The sequence below is a fragment of the Numida meleagris genome, chromosome Z, assembly GCF_002078875.1.
Source record: "Numida meleagris isolate 19003 breed g44 Domestic line chromosome Z, NumMel1.0, whole genome shotgun sequence".
Classification (NCBI taxonomy): Eukaryota; Metazoa; Chordata; class Aves; order Galliformes; family Numididae; genus Numida; species Numida meleagris.
The window spans coordinates 36,668,088-36,687,749 of NC_034438.1; the positions used below are offsets into that span (position 1 = coordinate 36,668,088).

General features: G+C 37.0%; 1 long non-coding RNA gene across 1 annotated transcript; it reads left to right on the plus strand.

Moving 5' to 3' along the window:
* On the plus strand, positions 1,069-7,907 carry LOC110389472. The gene is made up of 3 exons (XR_002433243.1): positions 1,069-1,214; positions 4,190-4,268; positions 7,765-7,907. It is a non-coding gene; the product is annotated as an uncharacterized LOC110389472 (long non-coding RNA).

Below are 19,662 nucleotides of genomic sequence, written 5' to 3' on the forward strand. Positions count from 1 at the left end.
GAGATATTCAAAAGCCACCTGAATGTTTTCCCATGCAACCTACTATAGAAAACCCACTTTAGCAGGGGTATTGGACTAGATGACCTCCAGAGGTCCCTTCCAACCCCTGCAATTCTGTTCTTCTGTGACCTTAAAGATCATTTAGTTTCAAGTCCACAGCCATAGGCAGGGATATCTTCCACTAGATTCTGTTGCTCAAAGGCTGATCCAGTCTAGCCTGTTTGTAGCAGCTAGGTACAAGTTTGACAGAGCAAAACTCTCCTGTTGAAAGATTAGCATAGAGAAAACAATTTAACTTTCTGGTCATGGGGAGGAAGGTAATATTAACAACAAATATCCCATGTATTTGTAGTAAATTGAATATTTCTGAACACTTCATAACATTCTGTGGTGTCTTTGAATTTGTGTTGGTTTGTATAATATTTGTTTATTTCATTTGCAATATTATACCTCACAAGGGCTAGCGAGTGGACCCATATTTGTATGCCTTGGTTTATCATTTCAAAAAAAAAAATCACTTGACTTTAGGACAGCTGAGGTAGGAAATGGAACTCATGCAGCCCTACAGACTCATGGTGTTCTTTCTGGTTAATTGAGTAAGGCCCCAGATAGTCAGATGGCAGCATTGGTCTGACTGAGAGATTATACAAAATGACCTCTATGTGTCCCATCCAACCTAACTTTTGTTATGTCTATTTACTTATGGAAGACAATTAGAAGTACTTGAATTTAACTTTGATCCTTAGGAATCAGAAAAATCACTTTTTCACAGAAGCAATTTCACTAGGTAAGTCTATTTCTGGTAGCCTATGACAAAGCTTTGTGGTTATTGTTTAAGGTCACATGGTGAGTTAAACATTATGAAAAAAATCAAAACCATACTTATTTAATGGAGCTGTTCTGGTTTCAGCCACAATAACAATAGTAGCACATTATTACAGAACATGTTAATAACATTAATATCTTGGTTACTGTTGAGTGACAGGAGCACACCTATAGCTGCTGCCCTTATAGCATGGTGGCAGGGTGTGAGGCAGAGCCAGGACAGGTGGCCTGTATTTGGCCAAGGTTTATTCCTTAACGTGTGACTGCATGTGGAAGACCATAAAAATGTGGGGAGTTAATTAGGGACAGCTGTAGCTTGGAGGTTGCTGTTGTTGAGCATTTGTGGGTGGCTTGTGGGTTGTTATATTGCTGTATGCTGATGGCAGATGGTGAGTAATTGTATTGTCTATACATTGTTATTACTGCATTTTTGTTTCCATTTTATTCTTCTGTTTTAGTAAGAAGTTTTTATTTCAACACACAAGTTTTATTTCATTTCCAGTTCTCTCCCGCTCCCCATTTGGGGGTGGTGTGAGCAAACGGCTTTGTGGTGCTGCGCTGTTCCTGGGTTAAGCCACAGTAGAAATCCTCCTGTTACAGCCTGTTTGGAAGTTGGAGACAAATAATTTAAGGGGAACGGGGAGTTAATGCCATGTTGTCATTAAGCTGACAAGAATTTAATGGCCAAATCATTGAGAAAGACTCTAAAAATGTAAATTCATTGTCTGTTATCTTGTGCAGTTATGGTCTACCCAAGATTACCGACGTTTTGAGAAACATTGACTGTAACTCCACTTAATCACTGAGGTGACTTAACTTTCAAGATGCATCAGCACTCAGGCTGAAGTCAAATTTTGTTACTAAGGCTGTGCTCTTCATGGACAGATAAAATCTTTAGAGGGAATATGAAGTTTCTTAAGATTAATAATAATCTTAAAGGTTTTATATTATTGCATGTGCTCATCATTCAGATCTTTAAATAACTACGCCACTTTAATAATTTGTATATGGACAAAAGAATCTGATTTATGGTACTTACTTTTGGGTAAGAATCGGGGGAAAAAAGGCAAAAAAAAAAAAAAAGACTGAAAGTCTATTCTTCCTGCACAGTGATTCATCACTTTTTCCATCTGCCACCTTTTTGTTGTTTTTCACTTGTAGTTCTAGAGGAAAGAAATTAAGATTCTACCTATTATAAATGGGTTAATGGTTATAGAAAGAGAAACTAGTAGTCTGAATTTCTGTTGAAGACAGAGAAAGCACTTGGAAAAAAGGTGCAACTATATACATGAGAAATAAAACAAAATACTGTACTTTACTGATCAAGGTCCCTTTTGAATTGTAAGCATTTGCATCCTGAGATTTGCATTCCACTTTGTATCTCTATCAGTGAAGATGTTTCATTTCAAGGACTTAATCTATGTGAACAAGAGATAATTCAGTTCTTACGTGTTGAAGAATTTATAGTCTGGATAATCTTATTCAGCCTTCATTTTCCATTTTCTAGATGTTCACTCATGAACTTGTCCATACTTTTAGATGTTGGGAAGCAATGACTACAACAGGCTAATTAGAGACACATGCTGAATGTGGTGGGTATCGTGGTAATGGAGGACGCTAAGAAGGCTGACTTACTGAATGCCTTCTATGCTTCAGTCTTTACTGCTAAGACTAGTCCTCAGGATTCCCAAACCCTGGAGGTAAGTGAGAGAGTCTGGAAGAAGGAAGACTTCTCCTTGATCAAGAAGAATCTGGTCAGAAATCATCCCGGTAAACTCAGTGCACAGTAATCCATGAGCCCTGACAAGATACATGGGTGACTGTGGAGGAAGTTAGCAGAAGTGGTTGCCAAATGGCTTTCCATTATCTATGAAAAGTTGTGGAGAAGAGAAGAGCCTGAAAGCTGGAGGAAACCCAATGTCACCCCTAATCTTCAAAAAGGACAAAAAAGAGGACTCAGGAATCTATAGGCCAGTCATCCTCACATCTGGTGATGGAACAGCTTATTCTGGATGCCATTTCCATGCAAGAGGAAGAAAAGAAGATTATCAGAAGTAAACAATATATCTTCACCAAGAGGAAATGATGCTTGACCCATCTGGTAGCCTTTTTGAATGTCATCATTGGAGGGGTGATTGAGGGGAGAGCAGTGGATGTTTTGCACTGTAGCTTCAGCAAGGCTTTTGACACTCTCTCCAACAACATCCTCATAGGTAATCTTAGTAAGTGTGGCATAGATGAGAGGACAGTGAGGTGGACTGAGATCTGGCTGACTACCAGAGGATTGTGATCAGTGGTGCAGAGTGGAGGGAGAGGAACCTTATAAGGTTCAACAAGGGCACGTGTAGAGTCTTGTACCTAGGCAGGAATAACTGCATAGATCAGTACAAGTTAGGAGTTGACCTTCTGGAAAGGAGCTCTAGAAGGACCTGAGTGTCCTAGTGGACAATAGGTTGACAATGAACCTGTGGTGTGCCCTTGTGACTAAGAAGGCCAATGGTATCCTGGAGTGCATTTAAAAAAAAAAAAAAAAAACAACCAACCGTGGCCAGCACATCAAGTGAAGTTCTTTTCCACTTCTACTCTGGCCTGGGGAGGCCAGAACTGTATCCAGTTCTGGGCTTCTCAGAACAAGAAAAACAGGCAACTACTGGAGAGAGTCAGATGAAGGGCTGTAAAGATGATTAGATGTTGGGAGCATCTTTCCTATGAGGAAAGGCTGAGACATATGGGACAGTTCAACCTGGAGAAGACTAAGAGAGGATCTTAATGCTTATAAATATCTAAAGGATAGGATTCGAGAGGCCAGGCTCTTTTCAGTGGCACCCAGGCCAGGACAAGGAGCAATGGACACAAAACTGGAACACAGGACATCTGAACATGAGAGATAATTTCTTTGTGGGTGTGACAGAGCACTGGAACAGGTTGCCTACAGAGGTTGTGGAGTCTTTCTCTGGGGATAATCAAAACCTGCCTGAATGCTTTCCTGTGTAACCTAGTCTAGGGAACTTTCTCTAGCAGAGGGTTTGCGCTGGCTGATCTCCGTAGGTCCTTCCATCCCCTGTGATTCTGTGATACTCAATCTTTTTGGAAGCACAGAAAATTCTTCTATATTTTATTTTAAATGCAACTCAAGATAAGTTCCCTAAATGTAGCAGATGAAAATACTGACACTAGTCTCTTCTGATACATGCTAGGAAATGTCACAAAAAAAAAAAAGGCAAGAGTAGAATTTCTCGATCCAGAATTACAAAGTAAGTCTTGTTTTATCTCATCTATTCAGTCCTGATTGTTTAGCTTCAGACTAAGACTGTACTGTGTGTAATGTGCATCATCTTAACACAAAAATCTCCTTTCCTTGCAGACCACTTTATGATTCTGAAGTTCTACCAATTCTGAATCATATTTGTGTAAATTCAGGAGAATGACAGGCAGCTATGAAGGTATGCAAAAAATTCTGGCATTCATATCAATTAGAACTGTAAATGGAGGCAGACTAAAAAAAGTAACAACAAATTTTCTCTGAAGTCAAAGATAGTGTAAGCTCCAAAATTCTCATTATGTGTTTTTATTTTTGTTAACCAGTACACTCTTCTTATGTTTCTTAACTGTAATTTCTCTTTGACATATGATTATTTGTTAAAAGCATTACTGGAAAGTTAGCATTTTCTCTGCCCGTGTTGAAATTCCAAATTCTTTCATAGTATCTTTGGAGCAGAAAAATGGAATTTCTCTTATGTAGTGTACAGTCATGTACACCTTTCTACCTTTTTCATTAGGGGAAATCTTTATTTTACTAATTCAGATGCTGTAGAAGGTATACTCCTGTGGTACCAGGTGTGCAGGGAGAGACTGTGTTAGTCTGTAATTTGCATTAACGTGTCATCAAAGAATTTAAGAGAGGGAAGAAGCAATTTATCTTAAGCGTCCATGAACACCTATGGAGAAACGTATGGCATCTCTGAATACCAAATGAAACCATTATGGGCAGCGATACTGTAACAAATACCAAATAAATCCATAATGAGAAGAACCTAAGTGTTATTTTGATCAATTATGTCATAATATTGTGAGAGTATAACAACAAGTATTCATAGGCTGTGAGTTCTGGTCTGACTTTTAGCTATATAATTAATATGCATATCATTTTTTTCCCATAACTTAAGAGATGTGGAGACATCACTATATTATACCAGAATTCAAGAATTCCTTAGTTCTTAACCATCTTTCACTTGCTCAGAAAATATTAGCCTTTGAAACAAAAGAAGAAAAGGTAAAATAGCATAAAGTGTAATATATTTTTTTTCCATCAGAAGATAGCAGAAGGTCTTCTGTGGGATAAAGACACGGTAACTGTCAAGACACTAGAAAAATAAATAACCTGTTAGTACACATTTCTGTCATCTGAAAAATTCAGGATAAGTCTTTGACTAGAAATAAAGCTGGTGAGTTTTATCTTCATTAAGGTAAAATCTTCATGTATACTCTCTTATCAGCTCCATAATTTTCTTTGACAACATAGAATGGTAATGAGTGAAAGCTAAACATCTAACTTAGATTCACACATTCTTCATAACCCTTGAAGAATTGAGATTACAAAGATAAATCTACATACTAATAAAATAGGAGAATATCTGCCATGTTGTTAAAGAAATCCCGTATCTTTCCAATTGTGCTCTGAACAGTTTAGCTAATGGAAAGAACATATTTCAGTGGTTGCTGCTAGAATTAACAGGTCTTTTCCCTTTCTAGTGGAATTACTTTAAATCATGTTTCTTTCTTTATTAAGATGAAGAGGAAAGTGACGTTTTACGTTGTTATTTATGTAAAGCTGAGACTTAAATTCTTGGTGCTGTATTTCTTCAGCATCGACTGACCTGATTAATGCTTGAATACTCTCAGCTTCTGAAAACTAAGCTTTTCAGAAAATTAAGGAAAAAGGCCTTTAAAATGCTACTTTTTCAGAAAGGTTTAATTGCACAATTCAGGTCTATTTGAAAAGGGTGGTAGCACAGAGAAAAGGACAGACTTCAGCAGTATTCAGTAATCCTACTGTTGCAACAAAGCAAGACAGTAGAGTCAAACTATTGCTATGGCCATTTGGTAGCTGTTAGTATTGTCCAATACAGATGTTGTTTGAAATGGAAGTGTGTATGAAGCAAAGGTGTGTGACTGAATTTCTTCATGAGGAAAAATTTGAAACCACTGACATTCACTGATGCTTGCTGAACATCTGTGGAGACCAGAGAGTGCACAGTGAATTGGTGAACAGTGCATTTCAACAGTGGTTGCAGTTGCTTGAAAGACAAGCCATATTTGGAATGGCCATGTAGATTTTCATCAGTGCAGCATGTAGGCACTTCCTCATTGCTGGTGAAAAGTACCTAGCTAATGGTGATGATTATGTTGAGAAATAGCATTTTGCAGCTAAGAATTTTCTCAATCAGTGTCATTGTGCTCCTTGTATCTGTTGTAGTTTCTATGGAGACTCATAGAATGGCTTGGGTTGGAGGGAACCTCAAAGATCATTAAATTCCATTGCTCCTGCCACAGGCAGGGTTGCTAGCTGCTAGATCAAGTACTAGGTTGTTACCAAACTCCCGCGACCCTTTTCGTATTACCCTTGCACGCAGAAAACCAAAACCCGGTTCTGACCAATTACCGCACGTAGCATCAATATGATGAACAGCAAAATGGCGTTTATTGGTAAAAGCTACAGAACTATATAGTATTTCTTATCTTTTTTCCTAGACTGTTCCAGAAGCTCACGCAGGCTTCTGGCCAATCATATTAAATCTCCCACTTCTGACCTCTTACTTCCGAAAAGCCATATACGGGGTTGTTATACACCTTGTTATGAAAACAAAGAAGGACAGCCTCTCCTTCTTACAATATGGGTTCAAGTAAAGTAGGTGAACCAACAGCAAGCATATGAGGAAGGGCCTTCCGCGTTACAGCCCGAATGCCCCGTAACACGCCTAATACAACACTAGGTCAGATTGCCTAGAGACCCATCCAACCTGGTCTCAAATATCTCTAGGGATAGGGCATCTACAGTCTCTCTGGCCATCCTGTTACAGCACCTCACCATTCTTACAGTAAAAAAAACCTTCCCCCTGACATCTAATCTAAATCACCCCTCCTTTAGTTTAAAACCACTCCACCTTGTCCTATCCCTGTCTTCTCATGTATGGGCTTAATTTTCCTCATGTTTATAAACTCCCTTTCAATATTAGAAGGCTGTAAGACCTTTAATCTTAAAAAAAAAAAAAAAAGAAAAAAAAAGAAAGCATTACTTTTTGAGCAACCAACACAAATATATTTTCTCTCCTACTATTATCAGAGCAAGAGGATATTGACAAAAACAAATGCACAACTGCATGAAAAAGCATATATAAAAGTGAATCTTTTGTGCCCAGTCTACTACCCTTGTCTGAGTCTCACTCTTCATCTTGCCTTAAAGTTCTGTTATTTTTTATGGGCTGGTCCTTTAAATCCATATGCAGTTCAGTAGAATCCAAAAGCTCCTCAAATTATTCTGCAAATTATTGAAATCAGTCAATCAAAATAAATTATGATCTGCAGCTAGAAATCACTACAGGTATTAACTTCATTCTCCATAAATTGGAATTATTTCAATTAGTGTCCTTGAATAAACCTTTTTAAGGAGATGCCTTGTTTTTATTCACTGTTTTCTTGGCAATTTTTCTCTTCCTAAGCTTTTCATTACACGTGCCTATAAACTTCCAGCTTGAAGTAGGAAACTAAATAACTGGTTTCATTTCAGATTTTTTTTCTTACTGTTATTTTTAAGTTAAATTTGTTTATGAAGGTTTAAAAGAAATAGCAAACTGAGTCATTTGAAGTTCACAACAATAAAAAAAATCACACCTCATATTTCTTATAGCAATGTACAATGACTGAATCTTTTACTTTTAGTGATCCATGGCATGCTTTTGAGGCACCCTTAAAACAGAGGTTTTCCTGAATCTACACATCAGACAGAATTTTGAAGACCTTAACCTTAATGAAGAACAAGATCTACAAATGTGTAAAGTGATGGTCATTAGATACAAGTTCTTATGGAGGTTCCAACACTACTCACCTCAATTTTTTAATGCTAAGATCCTATTATTTAAATTTAACCCTTGTGTTTTAAAGAGTATTGCCACATGCAGTTCTTTTAGGAGTTTGGTTTTAAAATGGATGAAAATAGGGAGAAAAAGAAAAAAAATAACAACAAAACAAACAAACAAACAAAAAAAAAAAAAAAAAAGGGAAGGCTGAACTGACAGATTCCTCCATGCCCAGAAGTAATATGACATACTTCTGCAGAAAGATGCTGATCAGTTACTGATTTCTACCAGCTTCCCCATCAGGCAGACCGTCTCTTTCCACTTTGTGCAGTCATTGCATTCCCATCTATGAACTCTGCAGGACTTGGTTCAGGTCATAAGCAGTCAAATCACATTCCTCTCTTCTCCCCAAGACATAGACAGCTATGATGAGCTGAAAGCACCTGGCTGCCATTCACAGAGACTAGTGTAGCCATGTTAGCAATTCCCTCCTTTAGTTTACTCAATCACTCAATTCACCAGGTGCATCACTGCCCCTCTGGGCCAGTGCAAAGGATAGATTAATTATGCTAATCATCAACTCTAGGCAGCAAATGCACAGAACACCCACCCCTTCTATTCCTCCAGCCAATTCTTTTTCATCTATGCTTCTTACCTCTGGGTCTTCCTAGTGTGCCTGAATTTTCACAGGGCTGGGATTTGGAGGCAGAATCCAAGACTTTTCTTCAGTCATTCACTGCTATCAAGCCATGTTAAGAAGCTTTGCTTCTTCTGACTACTGTGGATATCTCTACACTTGTTAGTTTTACAATTTTAACTCCATAAATACTAGTACTCCTACACTGTCTCCTTTCAAACCAGTTCCTGTGTTCCTTTTCCAAACCTATTATTGCATCAAAATTCAAGGCTTTGATGCTTTCTACAATCTCTTTTTATTTATCATGCATGTTTTAATTCCCTTCTGCTAATCCATAGACAATTTTATTCATGTTTAAGAAGTTTTGAGTAACTTTAGCTAGGGTTTCTTTCTTTTTTTCTTTCTTCTTTCTTTCTTTCTTCCCTTCTTCCCTTCTTTCCTTCTTTCCTTTCTTTCTTTTTTTTCCACATCCAGCACTAAGTTAAACAGCATAGGACATATTCAATTATTTTCATAAAGTAGAGTATTGCTTGGGATTTTAAATATCATTAGACATAAAGTAACACAGGTAAGAATGGGTTCAAACATTTGCTTGTTTTCCATGTATGTGTTTTAATTTGTTCAACACAGTTCTACAGCAGATTTTTCCAGACATCCCTTTCATTATTGCCAAATTTTGAACTAAAATTTATTCCTCTGTTAAAAGTAAAGAGATTTCTATTTCTCAATGCTGGAAGGAAATCTATAGTAAACAAAAAAAAAAAAAAACACCAGAGTTGTGACCATGTAAAGGTCAGTAATAGTGACTGTTTTAGAAAAAGCATTACATTTCTCAGTTCTGACAGGGTTTTCCAGTTATCAAATGTCTCATTTGCCACCTACACAATGTATGATGTATTCCTATCTCTTTCTTTGAGTGTTTACATGTGGTCATTGTACACTTTCTCATGATACTAAAGAAGTATGGAAAAAGTGTGGGGAAAATATAATAACTTGATTTTAAGCACGTCAAAAATAACATCAGGCCTAATCTACAGATGATATCATTAATTTTCATGTCTGACTGAGAATCACTCCTTTTTTAGATGTGAAACTGACAGAGAAATGCCAGTTTGTCACACCACAGCATCACAAAAACTAGGCACCTTGCCATCAAAACTGTCCTGTTTGCCAGGGCATTGTCCAGAACAGATTTTTGAATACACATAATGTAAAATAGAGTTTAAAATGAGACTATACAGGGAATACGTTTAAATACAAAAGCTGAACTTGTCATATTTTTTTAACATTTGAGTGTGAATACATTGTACTAGCACACAGCAGAATAAATAATGTGTTGCACTCATTTTGTTGGTGTTTGTTAGGATGCAGTATTGGCAGATTTTGAATCAAGTGACCTTCCCTGACCCTCAGAGTCTGCTAAGCCAGGGACAAAGTGAAAAATCAAGGTCATTTTTCAGCCTGTGTTAACTGGAATGTCAATTACTCTTTTGCTCTGCCACAAAGCAGTCACAGAGAGTTAGTGCACAGGCTTAGACATGAGCATGTAGAGAGGGACAGCCTCAAGATATATTCAGTCTGTTGATGTCAACGTATGCCTTTCTAACTCTGCTGGCAGTCAATATGTTACTCAAGGTTTGGTTCATTTTTCAGGCTCTCAGTAGTTAATTCAAATGCACGCATCTGTAATTCTTGATTACTGGAAGGAATATTTTTCAAATTCTGTGCAGTTTAAATATGTTTTTCGCTTTTGTAAAAATCACAGAACCATAGCTGGTTGAGGTTGGAAAGGAACTCTGGTCATCTGGTCCAATCCCCCTGCTCAAGCAAGGTCACCTTGAGCAGGTTGACAAGAACTATATTCAGAAAGCTTTTGAGTAACTCCAGGAAAGAAGGCTCCACAGCCTCTCTGGTCAACTTACTTCTTTTCAGTGCTCTATCACAGTAAAGAAGTATTTCCTGATGTTCAGACAGAATTTCCTGTGTTTCAGTTTGGGTTCATTGCCTTTTGTCCTGATACTGGACAACAAGAACCCAGCTCTGTCTTCTTTAGATACTCCCTTCAGATATTTGAACACACTGATAAAATATCCTCTGTGGCTTCCCTGCTCCAGGCTGAAAAGTCCCATTTTTTTCAACTTTTCCTCATACCAGCTATTTTTACTGCTCTATTAGATTAGTATTCTTAATGCTCTTAATTACAGAGATGTTAAGTTCCTTCTTCAAGGGCAATATTCTACTGTGTAGAGATGGCTGAATTAACACTGTTAAAATTTCTATTGCAAGATGTACATGGCTACAAAATGCCTCATTCTGGAAAAAAATATGTAGCCAGATTCAGCAATGGTGATAAGCAAACCACACCATGGATGGTCATACACAGCTGTCACACCATGAAATGAAGATAGTCCTGATCAACTCAGCCATGTGAATTGGCAGATTATGACCAGGGAACTGTGTACAGAGCTGAATATCAGCTTCAGTGCACTGGAAACAATGGTGGCAATGTTGGAATATTGCAAAGCCTCCAGCAGGTGGGTCACATGAATGCCCACAGAGAAACAGAAAACTGAATGAAGATTTGACATGACCTGTAGAACCAATACTAGGCTGAATGTGGCATTTTCCTGGACTGCATCACTATCAGTGATGAGACATCATTACTATGAGCCGGAGTCAAAACAGCAATCCACGGAGTGGCAACGTGTGAATTCCCCATTGAAGAAAATGATCAAGACGCAGCTCACAGCAGGTAAAGTCATGTGCTTTGTCTTTTGGGATAGACAAGAAAGCGGTGATCCTTCCGGATTTCCTGGAAGCCAGGCAAACTATCAACTCTGACCACTACTTTGCAATGCTGTCTAAGCTGAAGGCTCAAACTTGCAGAGTCAGGCCAGAGTAGAAGAAAACAAATAGCAATGCTATAATACCAGGCCCCATATCAGTTTGAAGACTGTGGAGCACATTTTCAACTTGGCTGGACTGTCCTACCACCCTCAATGTATAGTGCGTATTTGGTGCATTCTGACTTTATTTTGTTTGAGCCAATAAAAGATTGACTCTGTGGGCAATATTTTCCAAGCAACAAAGCCATCATAACAGTTGTGAAGTGATGGGTCACCTCTGTTCATGCAGTTTGTCATGACTGCAGCATGCATGCTCTTGTTCAGTACTGGTAAAAATGTACATCTAATGATGCTGACTATATTGAAAACTAATGTTTTATAGCTGATAATTTGTTCTATGAAACAGTGTTATTGTGCTTTTTGTAACTGTTGTAGTTTCCACAGAAATATATAGGAGGCGTTACTTTCAGAGTGACCTATGTGTGTGTCTGTGTCTGTCTTCCCTCAAACTATATGCGAAGAGATTAGTGCTGCTTGATGCTGGTGATATTTCAGTAGGGAAGCCTTCCAGAGAGACCTGGAAAGGCTCGAAAGGTGGGCCCATGTGTTCCTAAAGAAGTTCAACAAGACCAAGTACAAATTGGCAATCTAGAATATCTGTATGGACTGGGAAAAGAACTCATTGAAAGCAGCCCTGCAAAGAAAGACTTGGGGAACCTGGTAGATCATAATCTCAGCATGATCCACCAGTGTAGACTTGCAGCCCAAAAGGCCAGCAGTATCCTGAGCTGCATCAAAAGAGAGGGGTATGATTCTCCCTCTCTACTCTGCCCTTGTGAGACCCCATCTAGAGCACTGTCTGGTGCAGCTGGCTCAGAAAATATGTGGAACTGTTGGAAAAGATCCAGAGGAGGGTCATGAAGATGATTGAAGGGCTGGAGCACCTCACCTAGGAAGACAGGCTGAGGGTGCTGGGGTTGTTAAATCTCAAGAAGAGAAGGCTCTTGGGAGACCTCATTGTATCCTTCCAATACATAAAGGTAAATTATAAGCAGGAGGGAAATCAATTTTCACACAGATAGCGATAGGACAAGGGGGAATTGTCTTAACTAAAAGAAAGGAGATTTAGTTTAGATGTCAGTGTGAAATTATTCACAGAGAGTGTAGTGAGGTTCCTGAACAGGCTGCCTGGAGAGGTTGTGGATGCCCCATCCCTGGAGGTTTTCAAGGCTAGGTTGGATGGGACCCTGGACAACCTGATCTAGCATGTGATTTAATGATTGGCAACCCTGCCAGTGGTGGGTGGATTGGAACTCAAATACCTTTGAGTTCCCTTCCAACCTAAGCCATTCTATGATTCTAAGATTCTTAGCTAAAATGTTAAACACAGCTTAAAATGAACTAAAAGAAAATCTCAGTAATCTTTAGTGGGAATATTATCTTGTTGAGAAGATATCAGATTTTGCATAGAATTAAATACACTAACAATATTAAATCTCCCCCCTGTGGCAAGGGAGTTGGAACTTGATGAACTTTGGGGTCCCTTCCAATTCAAGCCATTCTATGATTCTATGACTCTATGATTCTATGATTCTGTATGTTTATTGGTTCAGATCTGGGAATAATTTAGCAAAACCACGAGATTTTATTGTTTTTTTTATTTTAGGAAATTATCAATCAATTAGTTGTATCTAATCATCTATTGAAAGTATTTACCAAACAGATCTGATTAATATCTTTTGCTTGAGAAAATTTTTTTACAGAATTTGCAACTCTGGTGAGTGTTCATTATTTACATAGAATGCATTAAAGAACTTTTTATCTAACTCCTGGGCAATAATGCTTCATGTGAAACAGACCATTCATCTTTCTAGAAAATAATAAAATCAATAAAATAAAATAAATTTATATTGAACCATGCTTTTTAGACAATTCTGCAATCTTGATTCCTAATTCTAAATATTTGAGTTAAAGTCAATAATTATAATAATAGTAATAATCACAAGAAACTCTAAAAAAAGATATTTAAAATACCAGCCTATAGTGATGTGTCTATTAGTAATTTTCTTATTAACTTATTGCTTTCTTTTTTTGTAGTAGTTTTCACACTTCATGTCTTTTCTCAAGTACTGACTTTGTACAGCAATATATTATCTTCAGATTTTTTTGAAGTGTTTTTAACTTTTTATTGTCTATCCAATCCCCTAATTTTTGAATTACATTTAATCTGAAAGTGTCTTTTTGCTGTTAACTTTGAAGATTCTTAAAAGAAACTATGATGAACAGTTGTTCTATTCATTCACTGGGGTCTGCTATTGCACAGCATCTGGAAAACAGAACTCTAAACTATTTTTAAATCAGATGAGTTTATTCTCTGTCTGATGCATTTTGCTTTGAACCTATGTCAGCAACAAATATTTAGCAACTTAACTTAGAAAGTTTGGTAGTAATGCTAATAGGAAGAGACAATAGAATAAGACACTGATTAATGAAATCTAAAAGAAACAGAACTGCAGCAGTTTTGGCTCTTGCGTTCAGGTGAATATTGCATAAAGTCATATATATGTGGGAGAGAAAAATTCCCTGTAGGATCATTGTTCTCTTCTCAGTGGCAGAGTTCCTGTGAGTCAGAAATCCCACAAAAAAATAATTTCTTTGAATATAAGAAGGAGAGGAAAGAATAGGGAGAGTCCTGTGGCAGTGAGTAACTTTATATTGCATTTCCTTTTCCCAGTAAGGACAGACAAAGCTTAAAGAGAACCTCAAGATAACAACTTTATTTGAAGACTAAAGGGAATCTGAGTTTGAACTTGGATATGGATTGTTGTGATGTTTTGTCTTTTCTGATATTTCAGCCATCTATCTTAACGATACATAATCAGTTGTTTTTTCCATTCTGCCACTATCTTCACCAACTTTCCCTTGGGATAATCAAACAAGTAAAATTTAAGATTTGCATTTACACAAAAAAACATTCAATAGTTGTCCTATCTGTTGCATATATAACCTACATCAGCAGTAACTAATGGGACAAGTCATGATTACAAGGCCTGCTGGAAATCAGTGGTGTTTCTATTGGTGTTTTTTACTATTTTTTACTGCTACGGTTCCAGGAACAATAGACAACTGTATACAAATAACTCCATAGTGGGGTAGCACAATGACTTTTATTCTTAAAGCCAGTAGTTTTACTCTGTTTTATCTCTGTAGTACTGCTGGGATTAATACTGCAGTAATACATGGAGGCCCCAGTACTGATGATTGTTCAGCACCTAATAAATAGTTTGTGCTTTTATGGAAATCAGACCTAGAAGGGACGTGAGCACATGGGCACAATATAAGTAAACAGGATAGAAAGTCCAAAGCGATATATTTTTCCTTTAACTGAAGTCTTGTCAGATGACAACCGAGAGTCAGGGATTTAATTCTCTGGTGGGAAGAAATTTAGCGTCTAATTGAGAGTGAAAATTGCTTAATATTGGTGTCAAAGGTGGCCCTTCATTTTGTGTGAGAAGAGTCAGTTTAAATTTGTATTTCATTTGGAGTACAACCATTTTAACTTACATATTTCTTAAAGAACAGTATGTATATTTATCAACTCAGAATTACTACAAGGTAATGATGTATGATCACTGTATGTGGTCACAGTGCAGTGCATAATGTGGTCACTCTTCGTATTCCTTTGTGTCCATAGTGTTCACACATAGTATGATACTCAAAAAGAGTTACATATGCAAGTATGTAATAGTGCTATCACCTGTCCAAACTGCTTTTTTACGTACATCAAAAGAGCATTTGTAGTAATATACAAATAGGGTGAAAACATGTTAGACTCCAGGCTAGGTGTGATGCTTGTACTATTGGAGCATAAAATCAGCATGTTGCAAATTTAGTAGGAGATATAAGCATATTCAACCAATGCCTACCATTATTTATAGGAGAGCTGATAATTATTATTGCATAAGTATGACAGTGTGTACATTGTAGTCTGAGCAGGAGCCAGAAGTAAGCTGAAGGCTTGCTTACCAAATCAAAGATGTAATCAGGCACTTATTTCCTCTGCTTCTAGTTTGTGGGGATACATCATTGTCAGAAATGTCGTAATATTATATTTAAGAAAATGAAAATGATTTGCTGTAGCAAAGTATTATTTAAGGATTAAATGTCTGGTCAATCACCTGGAGATAAACAGGTCTTTATTCAGATAGTCAAAAGCATGTAGCATATGACTACTGAAAAATCCAAATGCTTCCCTAATAATGAAATCAACTGCTAGTTTTGTGGGGATGACACAATTTCTTTCCTCAGTACTCCTTGCTAGTTTGCTAGCAATCCCTGTAATAGGTGATTGAATATATATCCTCCCACATGTGCCTTTTTAAGTTTATAACTAAACCATTATACATGCAAAGGGAAAGGAAAGTAAGAAACCCAACGCTGCTACAAGGTCAGGAATTAAATAAGCAGAAGCATATTGTTAACAGCATTCTCAAAGGGAAAAGGGTCACTAATAAATTATTTGTGCACCGGTGAATATACATGGTTTGTATACTTTTGTTTGTCAAAGGTTCTAGAAAATGCCTTGGTAACATTGATGCTGTAGGAGACTGCAAAAGAAAAGAGAATTTAACAAAGATTATGAACAATATTAACATATTCATTCTTTCTCTCTCTGAAAGTAATGGCTTGTTGCTGTGACCTGGAAGTGACAAAAAGTATAAAACTGGATGAATAAATACCAGTGTGACCCCTTCAGTCATGAACCACAATCATATTTGGTTTTCTTTAATCACAATATTGAAATTAGATCTACAATTACAGTGTGATTAGTCCTACTCTTGTCCATTCTGAAAAGAGTTCCACAAATAAAACTACAATACAGAAAGCTTTTCCAGTGCTTTCTAAGTTATAGGGGCTCTTTTCAGATAGACAATTTCCTTGGTAATTCCATAATCCTTGTGAGGACACATCTGATGCTATCTATCTATATAGACACACAATTGAATACCATAAGTAAACTCTGTTCAGATTAAGTACAGCACTTGTTCTTAATATAATTCAAATGATTTTTTTACCATTGATGGAACTCAGAGTGCACAAAATTAAACAATTTTTTTCATCTATCTTATGTCAATCTCTGTATTTATATGGCAATGTATGGTTTTACCTCATGCACAGTTGTGTTTTTGACATGTATTTATTATCTAAAGTATGGCTGAGGGATTAGCTGCACTGTTGCCACTCTACTGCTGTTTTGGTGTTTTAAATCACTTCAGGGCTGGTCAAATAGATGAAGATATGTGCATGCATGTGCGTGAACACATATGCAATGGGAAATGCTTTTTTTTGATGGGTGGGAAAACAGAGAGACAGGCATATCATCCCAGTCTATTCTGTCCTTGACTAATTCACTCATTAGTGTACTAATACAAAATTATCTCAAGAACCATTTAAAAATACATACATTCCCAGATTTCTTTACTTCTGACTTAGTGAGCAGTCTTCTTTACTTGATGTGTAGGTAAGTATTACCTCTAGATGCTCTGTGATTTTTTAGGATATAACTTACTACAAACATATATAGTGTCTTTCTTTATAAACAAATACTACCAGGCTATGTCAGTTAGCTGATATTGCAGTAATACTGAGTGATTTTCCAGCAATGTTTAAATATTGCTCAGTAATAAATTCTAATAAGGTTTTATGACAATCTAAAGCCTCAAAACCATGGTATTAAAAAGAGGAATATGATTTGTACAGAAAATCATGGAAATTCCCTCTGGCTTTTGCTCTAAAATCCAGAGATGACTGTGCAAAACTTCTCCCAAAACAATTACTTCTTAACAAATATTAAACTCTTTTTAGCGGGTAAAAGATAAATTCCTTTTGGAGACATTCTTGTGAATGTTTAGTGCAATCTGAGCACCTGTGAGTCATATTCAAGTGTTTAAAAGGTAAGAATTTTTGACTTAAATATGTTTTATGCTTTTAAAAAAAACATGTTGTCTCCCATCTAGCCAGAGTGAAAGAAGATGTACCTGAAGCTAGGCGTTCAGGAGGTGGAAGATAAAGAGGTGAATAAAATCCAAAACCAGGTGATTCCCTTCAGTACAGTTAATGAAGTGAAACACAGAGATGTGTAATTATTTGATTTTGGACAGAATCATTCTATGTTGCCTCTCGCACGTGAATTCCCTTCTACCACCGATACCAGTTGAAGATAACAGGAAATAGCCTGCTCACAGGAGTAATGCTCTCATATGTTTGCCTGGAGTGCAATTCCTAGAAATCTTGAGTTCAGCATTTCCACATGCTTTTGTATTTCTGATGGCTGTCCAGGCTGTTGGGAAGGATACAGCCAAAAGCTTATGATTCAAAGACAGCATTAGAAATCTTCAATGTCCCTGAGCAGCAAGGTAAAAGAGGAAGTCAGCATTTCTGCCTTCATAAGAAAACAGTGATTTCTGCATGCAGTCTCTGGCTTTAATTCAGTTTTTACCCACTATCGGAGATCCAGGAAACCAAGCAAGAATAAGTGAAACAGGCTGATAAGAACATTTTTATTTATAGATAGAACAAGATTATTTTCCCCCATCCTCTAAAATATGCAGAGTTTAGACTGGAAAGAAAACACAGATGAAGACAAACATTCTTCCACTTAACACTGGAGGTAAATCAAGAATACTGAAATACTTTTTTTAGTGCTGTGGTTTTTTTTCTTAATTTCTTTTTTAAATAGAGCAAAAGAGAAAATAATGTACTAAAATGTGCAGGGTTTATTAACATTGCATATATGTGTTCAGACCGTTGCTTGGTTGAAGTTATCATGTTACCATGAAACTGTAGTAGACTTACTGATAAGGTTCCTGACCATGTAATTATCTCTATTTTTCTGTAGTGTACACTTTTGCATTAAGCATGCATAATTTGCACATGTAGTAAGATGTGATGCCTGTCATATGGAAGACAGAGTGTGTGTCTAATCAAACGGAGTAGATAGTTCACCTGATGTTTCCGAAGATCCCAAGGCAACTGGAGAGCCTGCATCTTATTTTTATGCTTCTCTGAAAGAGTGGTCAGGTACTGGAACAGGCTTCCAAGGGAAATGGTTGAGCCACTGTCCCCGAAAGTTTTCAAGAAACTTTTAGATGTTAGTTTAGTAAGGAAATACTGGTAGTAGGTAAAAAGTTGTGTAAAATAGTGTAAAATAAATTGTATTGAGAAAAGCTCAGGACAATTCTCTGGTTACACTGCTCAGCTTGATATATTGCATATAGACCTGTAGATGATTTTTGCAGAAGATTTCTCTTATATTCATTTCTTCATTTGGCTTATTTTCCAATGACAGAATATTCTATACTTTTTATGAACCATTTGTCTTTGAGATGACTGTATTTTCTAAATATCATATATATTTCGAGGCCTACACAATTTTCCTATAGCACAGCCAGGTAAAAGTTGATGTAATTCAAGGAAAATTGAATGAAAGCTGAAAAATTTCAGGTAGTCTTACTGCAGTGAAATCATTTCAAATAACAGAAATAAAATAAAAGGTCAGAAATTAAATTTTGCCCTTCAACTCTATAGTTTCACAATATTGGCTCTTGCAAGCCAATTAGCAGCATTGAGTGATCCCAGCAGAGTGATGGAATCTCACTGCTTTGGCACAGTTAAAACTAGGCTGCACTATGTACTAGAAAATGTGTTTGTAAGAAGCATAGTTCATGGGCAGGAAGTGAGTGGTGAAGCTAATGGAGCTTTTGTCTTCTGCTCTCTCCCACTTTCATCTCTAAATTCTGTTAATTCAAGGTAAATGTCAAGCACATTGAGAAGATCCTCAAAAAATGGCATTAGCCACTACTAATCCATAGTGTCTTATAATAGACTGTAACCACTAAGTAAGTGAATCTACTTTTCTATTATAGTCCTTCCAGGACAAAGGCAAAACCCACTCATTTAAAAGTAATGGAAGCCCTTTGACATACTGCTGGATCATTTATATGTGATTCTACAATCAGGAGTTTTCACCGAGACAATGCCCTACGTTTATTTCTCACTAAAGGCAAAAGGAGGCAAGTGACTGGAAGATGGGAATATTTTCCTTCCTTGTTTTCATAAATATTTCAGGGTGCCTTCTGTCTGAAGGCCTATCTACAATGATAATTGTTAGGGTATGGCATTCAGTACTTTTGATATACTTAGAGAACAGGTTAAGGGGTCTTGGGAAGAAGGAAGGATGGAAGGAAAAAAGAAAGGAAGAAAGAAAGGAAGGAGGAAA